Consider the following 16,898-nt stretch of genomic DNA (forward strand, 5'->3'; position numbering starts at 1 on the left):
GTAGATAGCATAGTAAACAGGGTATATTTTTCCATTAAATGAAAGCTATACTGTTGTTCAACTCCACTTCTGTTTTCTCTAATGTTGTATACAGCTAAATAAACAGGTCTGTTCTGAGACTCAGACACAAAAATACACTGGAAAACTGTCAAATTTACACATATATAGTGTGCTTCAGCTTAAAAGTTGCATAGGTTTTAGCTTCTTAATGTTAGCAAAAAATCCCTTTCTATTCAGTGCCAGAAAACAGAGATGCTGCTGTTTGCATTTGATAAATAAACCACATTTTATAGTTTTGTTTCATTTCTGTTACTTTATGAAAATCTAAAAAACGACTTCCAAAGCAAAGACATAATGGAAGCATTTTCTTTTTACTATTGTTGACTCTTGTTTTTTCAGCAATTCTTTTACCTTTTTTTCCTGATCAATGATATCAGCATGAATGTACATTTCTGTCTGTATATAGAGCTCTGGCAAAAAATAAGAGACCACTTCAACATTTTCAGTTTTTCTGATTTTTCTCTTTATAGGTATATTTTTGAGTAAAATGTAAATAGTTCTTTTATTCTATAAACTACTGACAACATGTGGTTTTTCAATGGGGTTCAGGTCTGGAGATGGGGCTTTGCAAAGGACGTATGAATCAAGCCGCATACAAAGATATCCTAGAAAACCAGTTACTTCCTTCTGCTCAGGCAATGTTCCCCAACTCTGAGGACTGTTTTTTTCCAGCAGGATAATGTGCCATGCCACACACCTAGGTCAATTAATGTGTGGATGAACGACCTCCACATCAAAACCCATGGCCAGTCATATCTCCAGACCTGAACCCCATTGAAAACCTCTGGAATCTAATCAAGAGGTAGATGGATAGCCACAAGCCATCAAACAAAGAAGAACTGCTTACATTTTTGCATTAGGAGTGGCATAAGGTCACCCAAAAGCAGTGTGAAAGACTGGGGGAAAGCATGCCAAGACGCATGAAAGCTGTAATTAAAAATCATGCTTATTCCACAAAATATTGATTTCTGAATACTTCCTGAGGTAAAACATTATTATTGTTGTTTCTAAATGATTATGAACTTGTTTTCTTTGCATTATTTGAGGTCTGAAAGCAATGCATTGATTTGTTATTTTGACCATTTCTTATTTTCAGAAAATAAATACAAATTTATTGCTTGGAAATTCAGAGATGTTGTCAGTAGTTTATAGAATAAAAGAAGAATTTACATTTTACGCAAAAATGTACCTATAAAGAGAAAAATCAGAAAACTGACAACTTTGCAGTGGTCTCTTAATTTTTGCCAGAGCTGTAGTTAGAATATCAAGATGGTGTTTCCAAGTATCTACAATGGTATCAGTGTGACAAGAGCCTGCAGACTGTACGTAGCTACAGAATCATTTTTACATATATCAACTTGAAATTCTATAAAACTCAATGTGAAAGTACTTAGAAAAAAAGATTTGGTAGGATAAATTCTTTGTCATTTATTCTTTGTGCAATATGAGCTATTTGTCAGGCTGAGGGCCTGTTTTACAAGGTGGCCATATTTCTTGCTGTCCCCTTTACATCCCGGCATCTCAACACCTCCAGAAAGAATATTATATTTAATAACTCCCCAGATGACAGCTTCTAATGGCTCAACAGCCCAGCGGATGCATTATACATACACACATTGTAATGTAAGGTATACAAATATTTCCTAATTTGGTTCCTCCTATATGGAGCATTTAAGAGCTGCCATCATGTAAATTGTATGTGAGTGCTTTGTGTTTTTTTTTATAAATCAATGAGTCTAAGATCACCCTTTAAGGCATCCTTCACTTGCCAGGACTGATGCCTTTGCTGGAGGCTTTGTCATTCTGATTGACTGGCCTGTTATCACACATGAATTTGCTTTCTGTGAGCCAAGTTGCTCCAGTTATATATAACCGATGCAACAGTCAGGGAGCGCTGGTCTGTACATTGTGTTAGTATTCCAAATACAATACAAGCAGAAATATTAACAATACGCACCAAGCAGTCCATACCTGTAGAAGGGGATTTAGCCATTAAAATGGCCCTGATTCATGTGATTGGCCGATCTCCCTATGTACATACATAGAAGAGACCTGTCAATCAAACAGCGGTGTTGGGAGAAGCTGGGGACAGCACCAGACCAATAACATCTCTCTCTAGATTCCCTGGCTGGTTCTTCAAAATATGTTTTCTCTGAAAACGCTCTACAATTATACAGCCCAGATCTGACTCATGCTACCTGTGGTATGGGCAGCACGAATCGAGTGACAGGTTCCCCTTTATTGATGGGGAATTAAGGAAGTGAAGAACAGTAGAATTGCACATAACATGCACTGAAACAAAGGAAAAATATATTTGTTTTGTATAGAAATATTGATAGTAATCTCTAATATTGATGTGGTTATGTATTAAATAACAGACTTAGGCTGCTTTCACACATAAGTTTTTGCCATCAAGCACTATCTGGCAAAAAAACTGATGCGAGGGATCCAGTGAAAAAACGGATCCGTTGCATCGGTTTTTTCCATCAGTTCCTTCAGTTTTTTGACTGACCGGTTGTGATACTGAGCATGCTCAGTTCAAAAAAACAGATCCGGCGGTCGTATCCGGTTTTTATTGCCGCATTACGCCAGATCTGGCACCCATAGGGTTCCATTATAAAACACGCCGTACGGTTTTTCGCCGGAGACAAAAAACGTTCCCCTCAGCATTCCATCCGGCCGCCGGACAAGCAAATTTTGCCGGATCCAGCGAAAGCTGGATGGAACGCAAGGCCATCCAGCACAATCCGGCACTAATATAAGTCTATGGGGGAAAAAATGGATCCGGCAGCAACAGACGCCGTATTCGTTTTTTCAGGTTTTTGCCGGATTGTGCCTGATGGTAAAAAACTGATGTGTGAAAGTAGCCTTAGGGGCACTTTGCACACTACGACATCGCAGCCCGATGCTGCGATGCCGAGTGCGATAGTGCCCGCCCCCGTCGCAGCAGCGATATGTGGTGATAGCTGGCGTAGCGAAAGTTATCGCTACGCCAGCTTCACACACACACTCACCTGCCGTGCGACGTCCCTGTGGCCGGCGACCCGCCTCCTTGTTAAGGGGGCGGGTCGTGCGGCGTCACTGCGACGTCACACGGCAGGCAGCCAATCAGAGCGGAGGGGCGGAGATGAGCAGGATGTAAACATCCTGCCCACCTCCTTCCTTCCGCATATCCTACGGAAGCCGCAGTGAGGCCGGTAGGAGACGTTCCTCGCTCCTGCGACTTCACACACAGCGATGTGTGCTGCCGCAGGAGCGAGGAACAACATCAGACCGTCGCGTCAGCGTAATCATGGATTACGCCGACGCTGCACCGATGATACGATTACGACGCTTTTGCGCTCGTTAATCGTATCATCCAGCCTTTACACACTGCGATGTCGCATGCGATGCCGGAAGTGCGTCATTTTCAATTTGACCCCACCGACATCGCACCTGCGATGTCGCAGTGTGCAAAGTGCCCCTAAGTGGTGTTCTATTTAATATATTTTACAAATACCAGCCTAACAGAATATAGTTCACAGATAACAGTGAAATCGAAATAAGTGACTATTCTAAATACACGTCATAAACTTGCAGGCAAATATTTGTCTGAGGTTAAGGTACCTAAGGTAGGTACTTCACACATTACTGTACATAAATATGCCACTCGCTTTACATAACACAACCTCATAAACCATTACCCCGATTGCCACTGCATCAGGGCAATTGGGAAGAGCTACAGCAATGTACCTGAACTGGCACATCTAATGTTATGCTCTACTTCTGGGGCAGCTGTGGGCTGCTATTTTTAGCCTGGGAAGGGTCTAATAACCATGGACCTTCCCAGCCTGGTAATATTAGCTCACAGCTGTCTGCTTTTCCTTGGCTGGTTATCAAAAGTGGGGGACCCCACCTTGGTTTTTTCAATTATTTATTTGTTTGGCTAATAGCTGTAAAATCTATATAGTTATCTATCTATCAAATGTGCACATCTTTATCACTTAAAAATCTTTAATTTCTTGAACGCATGTAATTCTGCTCTGCGACACACGAACTGCACACAGATGTCACACCGAAGCCATCCGTGTGCTGTACGTGTTCATGGTCTCATAGACTTCTATTGGTCCTTGTCATCCATGTTGAAACATGTGAAAACATGGAGGTGTGAAAATCAACACAGTTTAATTAGAATGTGAGTGAACGTTTTCCCAGTACATGTAAAAACGGACACCACGAGCGCCAGAAACATGGACGTGTGAAGGGCGTGTTAATAAGTTCTTGTGTTCTCCATGAAATTATTTTGGAGCATAATTTCATAGAACTCTGAGATGTATTATTCGTCTGTTATTCCTCCTAGAAATTTCTGAATAGATTGACAACTAGATGTTACGATTGCCCTTGTCAAAGAAGTGTGTCCATATTCAGTACAAAAGGGCAGTACTTTATTTCACAGTGATGAATGGTGCATGGACACGAGCCAAGCTGGTAACACCCAGCTGTCAATTCATTCATTAATATCTAGGCGTAATAGGAGAGCAAAGACACATCGTCAAGTTATTAAAGAACTTATTCCAAAATCATTACAGCATGGGAAAAACAATTATTAACTTAAGTGGGTTAATAGAGCAGAGGAGAACCTGAACGGGAAAAACTATGGTATATTGCTCTAAATAAAATTGGACATATATGCAGGTACAGTAGTGGGCAACGGGTCACATACTGCTATGACAGCGCTATCATGAAAGCCAGCTGTAGCCTGGCCATTTGATGAGACCAGAGAGTTGACTTTTCTGTTCTTCACATTGATGGCTGACATTTTCTTAAATGGTTGTCCACTACTGAACAAAGAGTATTCTCATCTCCAAGATCCTATCCCAATATGTAGTAAGTGTAGTAATAAGAATATTAGCATATACCTCCAATTAGAAATGAAGTATAGTTCTTCTGATTCACGCTTACCTCATGTGCAGGGCATTGCAGGACTTTAGGTATCCATGGTAATGAACTAACTTACTAACTGTGATTATATGCGTGGTTGTAACCATGGATACCTAAGGTCCTGCAATGCCCTGCACATGAGGAAAGCGACATAGTGAATCAGAAGAACTATACTTAATTTCTAATTGGAGGTATTTGCTAATATTATTATTATGGGCTGCATGGTGGCTCAGTGGTTAGCACTGCAGTCCTGGGTTCAAATCCCACCAAGGAAATCATGTGCATGGAGTTTGTATGTTCTCCCTGTGTTTGCGTGGGTTTCCTCCGTGTACTCCGGTTTCGTCCCACACTCCAAAGACATACTGATAGGGAATTTAGATTGTGAGCCCCCATGGGGACAATAATAATGCTGTATGTAAAGCACTGCGAAATATGCTATATAAAAATTAAGATTATTAAAAAAAAAGATTATTATTAGGCCTCTTTCACACGTCAGTGATTCTGGTACGTTTGTGCTTTTTTTAAAACGTACCAGAATCACTGACATACGCAGACCCATTATAATCAATGGGTCTGCTCACACATCAGTGATTTTTCACTGAACGTGTCTCCGTGTAGCGTACACCCGTGGCCGTGATTCTGCACGGAGACAAGTCAGTTTTTGTCTGGCATCACTGATGACCCACAGACCACACTATGGTGTGATCCGTGTGTGATCAGTGAAACACTTACCAGAAAATCACGGACATATTAAATATTAAATATTTTCAACTTATCTTGCCTGCGATTCGCTCTGCAGCCTCTGCTCTCGGCAGTTTCTGCCTGGCTCATGAATATTCATGAGAGCAGGAAAATCCGACCAGGAAGTAGGTGCTGAGAGCGGTGGGTGGACGCTGGAGACCCGAGGAGATCAGCACCATGGACAGCAGCAGTGAAGGCAGGTGAGTAATGTCCATATGCAATCACGGATTGCGGATTGCACATGGACAACCCACGTGTGCTGTGAATCACGGAACACGGAGGGACATGTGCGTGTTTTACACGTCAGTGAAGAACGTCTGTGTTTTTCACTGACGTGTGAAACGGGCCTTATTATACCTAATACATATTAGGATAGGATCTTGGAAATGGGAATACCCTTTTATATGCCAAAGTGTCCCCAATAAAAAAAACACATGCTTACCTCCCGATTCACCGCAAGTCCAGCAAAGTCAGATTATATTATGTCATGTCAGCACTGCAGTCTATCATTAGCTGCTATTAGGCTGCAACCTTCACAGTTCTGCAAAGAGCCAACTGATAGAATTGTTATGTCTGCAGTCAATCGCCAGGCACTGACAGGCTGCTGCACTTGCAAAACATAATTGTAGGGAGTGTAGCCCTTACGAAGAACTTTGACTCACTGTGTCTTTAAAGGAATCGGGCTCCCCTGCGAAAGCAATGATCTGGCCTGCGCCTCCCCTTCTGCGTGTGTTTCGTCTGCACGAAATAAAAGTGCGGGAAAAGGCGAGAAGTGAGAGAGCGGAAACTGTTCCAGGATATCCCGAGAGAAGAAGCCCCAGAGAGTTGGTACCTGACCAGGTAGAAGACGTCGCCTGGATGAGCCCAGCTGCCCTGTGACCCGAGGGAAGAAAAGCCTTCTCCGGTTGTCTCAAGAGAAGTACGCACCGGTCCTTCAAACAATGTCATGAGTTTGCATCTGGGTGCATCAGTTAGGGAATAGATTAGGCCTCCGGAGTTAGAGTGTGGTGTTCCGCACAGTCCACTGGGGAGACCAGTTAGGGTAGAGGTCAGAGAAGGAGAATCCCCTTTCCACATATTGTTAACTTGCTGTTTACATGTCGTTGAGTATTGTGATAGTTGAGGCAACAGAGTAATTCGCCTCAGTTAAAGAGTTCAATTGCATAGTGTGTGTTTTCCCGCCCTTATATTGCCTTTCTTTCCCTGATGCTCTGCAGGCTGTGTATGTAACCTCCCCCGTAATAAAAACTTGCCTTGTTTTTATCCGTCAACTCGTCTGGTACCGTAACTTGCTCTGCACTGCGGTGGTCATGTCATGATTCACATATGACTCTGTTTGTGCAGAGCCATTGAATGTGTTTGTTTTCCTGCTGCCTGCATTCTCCATGGTTAGGTCTAATGGGAGGAGCCTATTCTGTCGTGCCTCATTCTGGGGGTCACTCTGCCTTATCTTGGAACTGTTTTCCTCAGTACGCTGCCATTGATAGTTCCTGCTCTGCAGTGTGCACTTCTGGTTGCCGTGAGTCTGTTCTGATGCAGCCCGCTACCTAGTACTCCCTTCCCTGACCTCCATCCTTCCTGTCCTGTCTGACGTCCCTGTCTCTCTAACCCGCTCTCTGCTTTGTTATCCCGTCTCCGCTCCCTCCTCTATACTTACTTGTCCTCTCATTTTCCAACCCTGCCTTACTATCTGACTACGGCTCTGCTCCTGAAGATTCCTCCTGGCTTTCCGACCCTCAGCTCTCACAAGACTCTGGCTCTGCGTACCCCTCTGTAACTACGTGACTTCTCGGCACTGACCTTGAGCTTGATCGATCATTCTATTGCATCCTATTGCGGATGTCGGTGACCTCTTGTGGGCTTGCGCCTAACTACACTTAGGAGACAAAACCAACATTGCTTGAACGACGCTGATCTGGGAAGTGATTATGGTCTTTTTTTATTTTATTGTTGACAATTTATCATTTAAGAAGTAGTGTTCAGTAGTGAACAACCCTTGTAATCAAAATTAATTTACCCTAAACCATTATATTGAATGATACTATTAAAAACACATTGGGTGCGATTCATCCAAAACTAGTGTAAAACACTTTGAAAAATCACAACATTTTTGTGCAACCATTTCGCAACTTTACAATATTTTTTTTACTCCAGATTGAAGCGGCTCAGCTAAAATGGTTGGGGGTTGGGCGGGGATGTGGTATAACTCAACAAAAGTGCTGGTGTTTCTTACTGCAGAAATGTTATTCCAGATTCCTGAGTGGAGAAGCATTTCTGGCAAGGTGCACACCACAGAGAAGATGCGGCATATCCACTAAGTGGTGTGCGTCTCTAATGAATACAGTGCATCATCCTCCAGTGAGCCCTTCATTAAGATCAGTCTTTATTAGGGATGATCGAATACCTCAAATATTCGGCTTCGCAAATATTTACCGAATACCTATTCGACTATTCGCGAATATTCGATGCGCAATGTAAGTCTATTGGAAACCCGAATAACAACTATTTCAAACTATTCGGGCTTCCCATAGACTTACATTGTGCATCGAATAGTCGAATAGTGGCGAGGTATTCGGAAAATATTCGCGAAGCCGAATAATTTGGAAAAAACCATAAACAATAGGACCAATTGAGTTCAATATACGAAAAACAAAAAACCTCAATTTCAATTAAAATTAAACTTTTATTGATATATTTTAAAATTTAGACACCCATTAAAAGTGAACACACAAAGGGCATAGATGATGAAGGGGAGGAGCTAAATATATGGGGTCCCTATAGCACCCTATGGGACCTTGCTCCTACCTACCAACGGAGGGTATGACGCCGTAACTGTTTTGGGCGCCCCCGTTCCACGTCGGCTCACCCTCTAGTTGCCCTGGATAGTTAGTGAATTAAAATAGTAATTACACTACGGATGGCCATACAATAGTACTAGAATGTATTAAGTACAAAGTGCTCATGTAATCACACTGTCTGATAGATAACAGCTTCCTATCAGGAAAACCAGGACAAAATCTAAAATTAAGCCCCAATATAGGTAGGCTTCTGCAGAAAAATTAGTCCATAGTACATGATCCAGTACAAATTAGTACATGGTACAACAAAGTGCTCATATAATCACACTGTCTGATAGATAACAGCTTCCTATCAGGAAAACCAGGACAAAAAAAAACAAATATTAAGCCCCAGTATAGGCACACAGCCATGGATTACTCCTACATTCACATCTGATAACTGCAATCCTCCAGCCTCCTGAAGATCCTTATATCATGGAAAGGGGAAACGCGTTGAGGCGATACAGAGCATGCTGCTAAAAGGGAAGTAACCATTCTTTTCTTCCCTGTGGGGTTATCTATACCCCTTTTTTCTGCTCTATTAGAATCATCTGCATGATTGCCCTCAGGCATTGCATTACATGTATTCGCATCGGTTTATGCAGTTCAAATCTGTGCAATTATGATTGTGTAAAAGTTTATCCATGTGTGATTGCCATACCATACTATATCACACTGGGACATGGGAGGAAAAACTGACAGATGGAACTGAATTTTCCATTATGTTAATGTGCTCCTCCATTATGTTAATGTAGATTGTGTATTATGTACTATGTACTAATTTGTACTGGATCATGTACTATGGACTAATTTTTCTGCAGAAGCCTGCCTATACTGGGGCTTAATATTTGTTTGTTTGTTTTTTGTCCTGGTTTTCCTGATAGGAAGCTGTTATCTATCAGACAGTGTGATTATATGAGCACTTTGTTGTACCATGTACTAATTTGTACTGGATCATGTACTATGGACTAATTTTTCTGCAGAAGCCTACCTATATTGGGGCTTAATATTTGATTTTTTTGTCCTGGTTTTCCTGATAGGAAGCTGTTATCTATCAGACAGTGTGATTACATGAGCACTTTGTACTTAATACATTCTAGTACTATTGTATGGCCATCCGTAGTGTAATTACTATTTTAATTCACTAACTATCCAGGGCAACTAGAGGGTGAGCCGACGTGGAACGGGGGCGCCCAAAACAGTTACGGCGTCATACCCTCCGTTGGTAGGTAGGAGCAAGGTCCCATAGGGTGCTATAGGGACCCCATATATTTAGCTCCTCCCCTTCATCATCTATGCCCTTTGTGTGTTCACTTTTAATGGGTGTCTAAATTTTAAAATATATCAATAAAAGTTTAATTTTAATTGAAATTGAGGTTTTTTGTTTTTCGAAGCCGAATAATCGAAGTATTCGATCATTCCTAGTCTTTATGAATCTGCCCCATTATGCAAGTGTACACAATACTACTGATTGAGGCAAGGACATAATGTGTGCTAGCATTGCTCAGAAATAAATTCTCCCTTCTGACTTCCACCCATCAGTGCTGTTGACTGACTGGGTCATTGTTATACACATTGTGTACACTGTTATGTATATAACAGCAAAAACATACCGTATTGGTCTCACCTCCGGGATTTATACAACGCTAGCTTATTACAGACAGATGGCGTTGCCGGGAGACTATGTTTGGTTTTAATGAACTGCAGAAAATTAATGACACTTTTTCCAGCAGCCATTTTCAGCCGGATGCTCCAGCCGTGCCTGATAAGGGGAAAATTGGAGTGAAGGAGAAAGCTTCAATACACAGGGATTCAGTCACCTCGACCATGTTTATATTTTCTGTGCTTACCTGTCATTTCTGGGTGGCTATACATCAAGCTGAATTGTTAGTCGCAGTTCCAAGGAAAGGGAGACTTTTCCCTTTTCTGCATAAATCTATTCGGGAATTATTTCATATTCTTGTGTCCCCTTTCCACCCACATTTCCTTATAGACTGTAAGCGTGTGAGCATGGCCCTTTACTCCTGCTGTATCTGATGAACTATGTTTTACATTGTATTATTTTTATTGCTTGTATATGTCCCAGCTAAATTGTAAAGTGCTGCGGAATATGTTGCCGCTATAGAAATAAAATTATTAGCATTAATATTATTTAAACAATGATTCCTATAATAGTGCCAAATAGGGTCAAACTAACCCCCCATTTTATATTATTGTGTTTGAGGGACCTTTTGCACTTGAGTCTGGACAATTTCAACGTGTTTGATGTTTTTTGTTGTTGAATAAAATTCATGTGTCTTTTCCTTTGTTGTGTTTTTTGGTTTATTAATAAAATAGGTTTTTTAGGAGTTTAGTCATCTCCGTGAATATCTGGTTCCTATGGAGCAGTCCGTGGTAGACTTTTCTATGCTCAATATAGATGTCCTACAGCTGCAAACCCCAGCAAGCATCTCGAATGTGAGAAACTGGAAGCAAGTGTTAAATTTCCACCACACATAAAATGAAGCATTACACAATTTCCAATTAAATTAATGGTCTTACTGCATACTGTTCATGCGAATACCAGGTTCTACAAAGTTAGGCCCCCAACATATTAGATTGCTTGCTTTTTAACCTCTTTATTAATGACCTTGTGGATGGGATTAAGAGTAAAGTGTCAGCCTTTGCTGACGACACCAAACTATGTAGGATAATAAAACTGAGCTTGATAGTACAATATTACAAAATGATCTGAATAAAATGTCTAAATGGGCAATGAGACTTAATGTTAATAAATGTAGAGTAATGCACCTAGGACGGAGTAATCCTATTGCTGGATTTACATTTAATGGAAGTAAACTTGGCGATTCTGGTATCAAGTAATCTGAGCAGCAGCACTCAATGTCAGGCAGCAGTTGCTAAAGCAAACACAATTTTATGGTTTATAAAAAGAGATTAGATCCCGTGATCCCAACGTATTATTACCCCTATATAAATCACTTGTAAAGTCACATCTGGAAAATGGGATCCAGTTTTGGTCTCCACATTTTACAAAGTATATTCAAAAGTTACAGTCAGTTCAAAGGTAGATTATTACAAGGGATGGAAGGCCTCCCATATGATGAGAGGTGGCAAAAGTTAGATATGTTTAGCTTAGAAAAAGATGTTTCAGAGGAGATCTCATATGTATAAATATATGTGTGGTCAATATAAAAGGACTGGCACATGACTTATTCCTTCCATAGACAATACTAAGGACCAGGGGGGCACTCCCTATTGGTGGAAGAAAGGTGATTCCGCCAGCTAAATAGGAAAGGATTCTTTACAGTTAGAGCAGTCAGACTGTGGACTGCCCTACCACAAGAGGTAGTAATGGCAGACACTATAACAGCTTTTACAAAAAGGTTGGATGATTTCCTCAGTACATACAACATTGCCAGTTATAGATGGGTCTTATTTTCAACCTATGTAACTATCCTTTGGCCATCATCGGTGGGTTAGGCCAACATTAGTCTACTATGTATGGGGGCTGAAAAAGCACTTTGTGTAGCTGCTCCACTCTCTACTAGATAACTGTCCTAAATGGAAGGTTTCTCCATGTATTATCTCTAAATCTTCTAATACAGCATTTGAAAATATTTTTTCTAAACCAAACAACACCTTTAGACCAGGGTCATACTAGTGTATGGCATCCAATGCAAGAGAATTGCATGCTATAGGTTAATGACACCTGGCTCAATGTCTGCTATGAGCTTCAGCCGAGTGTCATTTACTGTGCTCCGACTCTCTCGCATGCGAAAATCGAATCACAGGTGTGCAGAATATGTAGAGAAACATTTCTCCATCTCTCCATTCCCTGTCTTGGCATATATCGGATGACACCCGAGTGCAGTCCGAAGTTTCACAGGCACCATTGACTTGTATGGTTGAACGTGTTCCAAGATAATTTGCCAATCGCATCAGAGAAAAAAACGCTAGTCAACACTGCTCCATAGTATAACACTGGGCAGTGTGCTCTCCATTAAAATATCGGTAGCACTCATCCATGTTTAACGGGGGTGTGAGTGAGCCCTTAAAGCAATATTTTCCTACCATTGTCCTATGGATCCGATATCGTAATCCATAAACAGCAGCCATGTAGGTTGCTGGTTCTCTAGAAGGGAAATTTAAAATGCAACATGGCCTAGTAGATTCTTATCATAACCCTCACTCATGTAAGTGGCACGTGTATACCCCTGGTCCTGTTTACTTCTGAAAAGCATGGTTGCTTTATAATAGTTTCTTTATAATGAAAACTCTACTCAAAATTTAGTAAAATAACTTTACTGTGTGGTCACAAAATCTCCAAAACTTTGGTGTTTTTCTTACCTTTGGATGATCTTTTGTCTATATTTCATTGATGTTTCCTGAAAAGAGACAAGTGTCAAAAAGTCTTAATGTCCAGCCATCAAAACATGTTTTTACATTCTAAGTGCTGTAGTGTAGTAGAGTATGCATATATCTCTAACAACGTTTATATGTCTGTCTATCAATCTTCTCTATAATGTATAAGTACACGAACACACATACACCCTCAGAAATTCAAAACTCTCTATCTCTCTATAGATTTTTCTTAAAAACCCTGTGCTTGAAAACCAATCTCCATTCACAGTGGTGGAAGCTATAAAAGTCCATGCTCCTGTTAAGATCAACTTGGGTCACTCATTAAAGAGCAAAAAGTCTAGTGGTACATAGATGAAATAAGTATCACTTCAGCCTGTATCTTCAGAGTCTACCTGAGAACAGTAAGCACAAGAATCTCCAGAGATTACTGATTAGTTTGTAGCAAATACTGTAGACTTAAGGCCACTTTACACGCAGCAACATCGCTAGAGCGATGTCGTTGGGGTCACGAATTCGTGACGCACATCCGGCCGCTTTAGCGATGTCCTTGCGTGTGACACCTACGTGCGATCGAAAATGGTCTCAAAATCGTGCAAAATCGTTTATTGTTGACATGCTCCCCTATTCCCAAAAATCGTTGCTGCTGCAGGTACAATGTTGTTCGTCGTTCCTGCGGCAGCACACATCGCTATGTGTGACTCCGCAGGAACGAGGAACCTCACCTTACCTGCGGCCGCCGGCAATGAGGAATGAAGGAGGTGGGCGGGATGTTATATCCTGCTCATCTCCGCCCCTCTGCTTCGATTGGGCGGCCGCTTAGTGACGTCGCTGTGACGCTGAATGAACAGCCCCCTTAGAAAGGAGGCGGTTCGCCGGTCACAGCGATGTCGCTAAGCAGGTAAGTAGTATGACGGGTCAGAGCGATTTTGTGCGCCACGGGCAGTGATTTGCCCTTGACGCACAAACGATGGGGGCGGGTACGCACATTAGCAATCTCACTAGCGAGATCGCAGCGTGTAAAGCGGCCTTTAGGGTACCGTCTCACTAAACGACGTACCAGTGATTCGGACCACGATACGACCTGGTCAGGATTGCTGGTACGTCGCTACAGGGTTGCTAGTGAGCTGTCAAACAGTCAGATCTTCCCAACGACCAGCAACAGCCACCAGCCACCTGCGACTCGTGTAACGATGCTGCGCTTGGTAACCAGGGTAAATATTGGGTAACTAAGCAAAGTGCTTTGTTTGGTTACCCAATATTTACCCTGCTTACCAGCGTACGCTGCTTACACAGAGTCGATGCTCGTTGGTCTCCCGCCATCAAACACGCCGATGTGTGCTGCACAGCGTTTTTTCTAAGAATAAGTTTTTTGTTCTTGGTAGATTGACACAACTTGAACATGATTCATTGTTTATAATTATGCATGTGGCCCTTCAGCCAAAATAATAAAATGCTGGAGACAACTACCAAACTTTACCTTATAGCAGGGTTGAGCAAATTGCAGTTGGTGAGTGACATCCGGCCCTCTGGTTGTTCCAGTGTGGCTCGTGAGACACCCAAAGGCCTGAAAGCAGTGGACCGCACTATGCCCTCCACTGCTCTGGCACTGCTGCTGTCCACCACCCGATGTCACCACTATCTGCATCCTGAGGATGCAGATAGTAGTGGGTTCATTGGTGCAAAAGGGCCATATCCTTCTTCTTCCACCAATCAGCGTGTGTTGTTATCACAGCAGTGTGTCTATGTGCGGAGTGTCACTGCAGTAGAGTGACGGGGGAACAGGAGAGAAGCGACTATGCAGTGTGTTTTTTTTCATATGTGTATGGGCTCATAGAGTTATAAGAGGCTATGTGAGGGCTCATAATGTATATACAAGGCTAGGTGCGGCTCATAATTTATATTGGAAATTATATGGGGCTCATAATGTATATAGGAGTATATGTATAGGAGGCTATGTGGGGGCTCACACCATATTTAGGAGGCCATGTGGGGTTGCTCATGATGTATATAGGAGGCTATGTGACGGCTCATGCTGTATATAAGAGACTATGTGAGGGCTCATGCTGTAATTTGGAGGATGTGGGTGGTTAATGCTTTATATAGTAGGCTATGTGAGGGCTGGTACTGTATTTAAGAGGTTATCTAGAAGTTAATGCTGTATTTAGGAGGCTATGCGGGGGTTCATGCTGTATTTAGGAAGCTATTTTGGGGCTCACACTGTATATAGAGGTACGATGTGTGGGCTTCCACTGTATACAGCGTGCTATGTTTGGGCTCACACTGTATATAGAGGGGCTGTGTAAGGGCTCATACTATATATAGGAGCTATGTAGGGGCTCATACCATATATAGAGGTCTGTGTGTGGGCTCATACGGTATATAGGTGGATGTCAGTATACTTAACTTTGTTCAATATTAAGTGGCAATTATTATTACTATAAAATAATTATAATTAATATGTTAATAATAATATTGAGAGGAATTAATTTCAGCGAACTGCTTCAGACCTCCTTACTAGTCATGGTCTTTCATGTGGCCCCTTGGGAAAGTTAATTGCTCACCATTGCCTTATACAAATTGTTTCTCCCAGCAAAATATATAATATGTATGGCATAAACATCTCTAGAACTTAATTGCATAGGCATGAATTGCAAAACACGTCAAGACTGGTTTACATGGAATGACCACATAGTCTTCTACACACAGTTCCTTCTGCTGATGAGGCCTTGTAGTCTTGTGGTTGTTCTGTGGAGTAGAGAATCGGTTTATACGTTCGGTTGTCTAGCTTTATGAATTTAGGTATACTCATACAGCTAGGTAACCAAAGACAGAAACCAATTCATTATGCAGAAGATGATTTCAAGGTTCCCACGCTGTGATCCATGATATCAAGTTGAAATGTTCAACAATGGCTAAACTCTTATTTTGTGTAACATTATGGTGCGATAGAAAGCTGACCCCTATTAGCATTCAAACCAATGTAAACCAATTTAACTTCATCTCTTCACACATATCTTCATCTTTAAGTTAACTCTTTAGCATTTGGATAGACTAACTACTTGCTGTGCTCGGAGGAACTACATCTACAAAATATTTCAAGGTGGCTAATGCTAATGTAAGGGGCCTTGTGTGTGCTATACATAAGTTATTACAAGAGTGATTATAAATAGATTTTCTCACCTTTTATCAGTTAAAACCTTAGAATTTCGGCCACATTACAGTAGCTTGTAGTTGATTACATAACAGATGAAAGACGGCTAAGTCAGGCCTAAGCTCTGCTAGATTAGATTGCCAGGTCTTCTACAGCATTATCCTATTCTCAATTAAGGCTACTTGAACTATTTCCACTTTCTCCCAGACATCAGTGTCTCAGTAAATCTCTTTTCAGTCATTTCCCCCATCAATCCTTTGACACATTCCTATCCCTTCTCAATTGTGTCAACGTATCCCTTTCTTTCTCTAAATTCTCCTCTACCATACTCTTTTTATGTCCCCTCTTCCCATGACCTGACCTTCAGACACTGAAACTCTCTGTTTCTCTGTGCACAGCCTTAAAACGGTTGAATCTATAGGGGCTGCTTATCATTATCTATTATATAAGAGATCATTTTTTATATCAAAGCTGCGTGTCTTCTTTACGAAAGCCTGATATTTACTTTTTGGAACACATTGCCAACAAACTTGAATATATCTTACCACTTTTATTCATTAACTTATATCTAAATGTATATTCTATAGCAAACAAATTAATAGTAGTCATGGAAGTATGTACATATACATTAAATTATTCACCTAAATGTATAAACAAGATATGTTTTACTTGCTAAGTATATCCAAAGTAATATCTACTACTCAAACAGCACAAACTATTCTTTTGTCTACTGGCTCTAAGAAAGTAGGAAGAAGTAAATATACACGTAGAAGTAAATAGTAAATACCTTTTGGAAGATGACTATGAAGTTACTAACTGAGTTGAAT

General features: G+C 41.2%; 1 long non-coding RNA gene across 1 annotated transcript in view; it reads right to left on the reverse strand.

Moving 5' to 3' along the window:
- Positions 1-16,898, reverse strand: part of LOC142295298 (uncharacterized) — a 187,265-nt gene that overhangs the window by 118,359 nt on the left and 52,008 nt on the right. The window contains exon 4 of the long non-coding RNA XR_012751410.1: positions 12,906-12,943. This is a non-coding gene — a long non-coding RNA (uncharacterized LOC142295298). The remainder of the gene's footprint in view (positions 1-12,905; positions 12,944-16,898) is intronic.

This window comes from Anomaloglossus baeobatrachus, chromosome 1 (assembly GCF_048569485.1).
Source record: "Anomaloglossus baeobatrachus isolate aAnoBae1 chromosome 1, aAnoBae1.hap1, whole genome shotgun sequence".
Lineage (NCBI taxonomy): Eukaryota > Metazoa > Chordata > Amphibia > Anura > Aromobatidae > Anomaloglossus > Anomaloglossus baeobatrachus.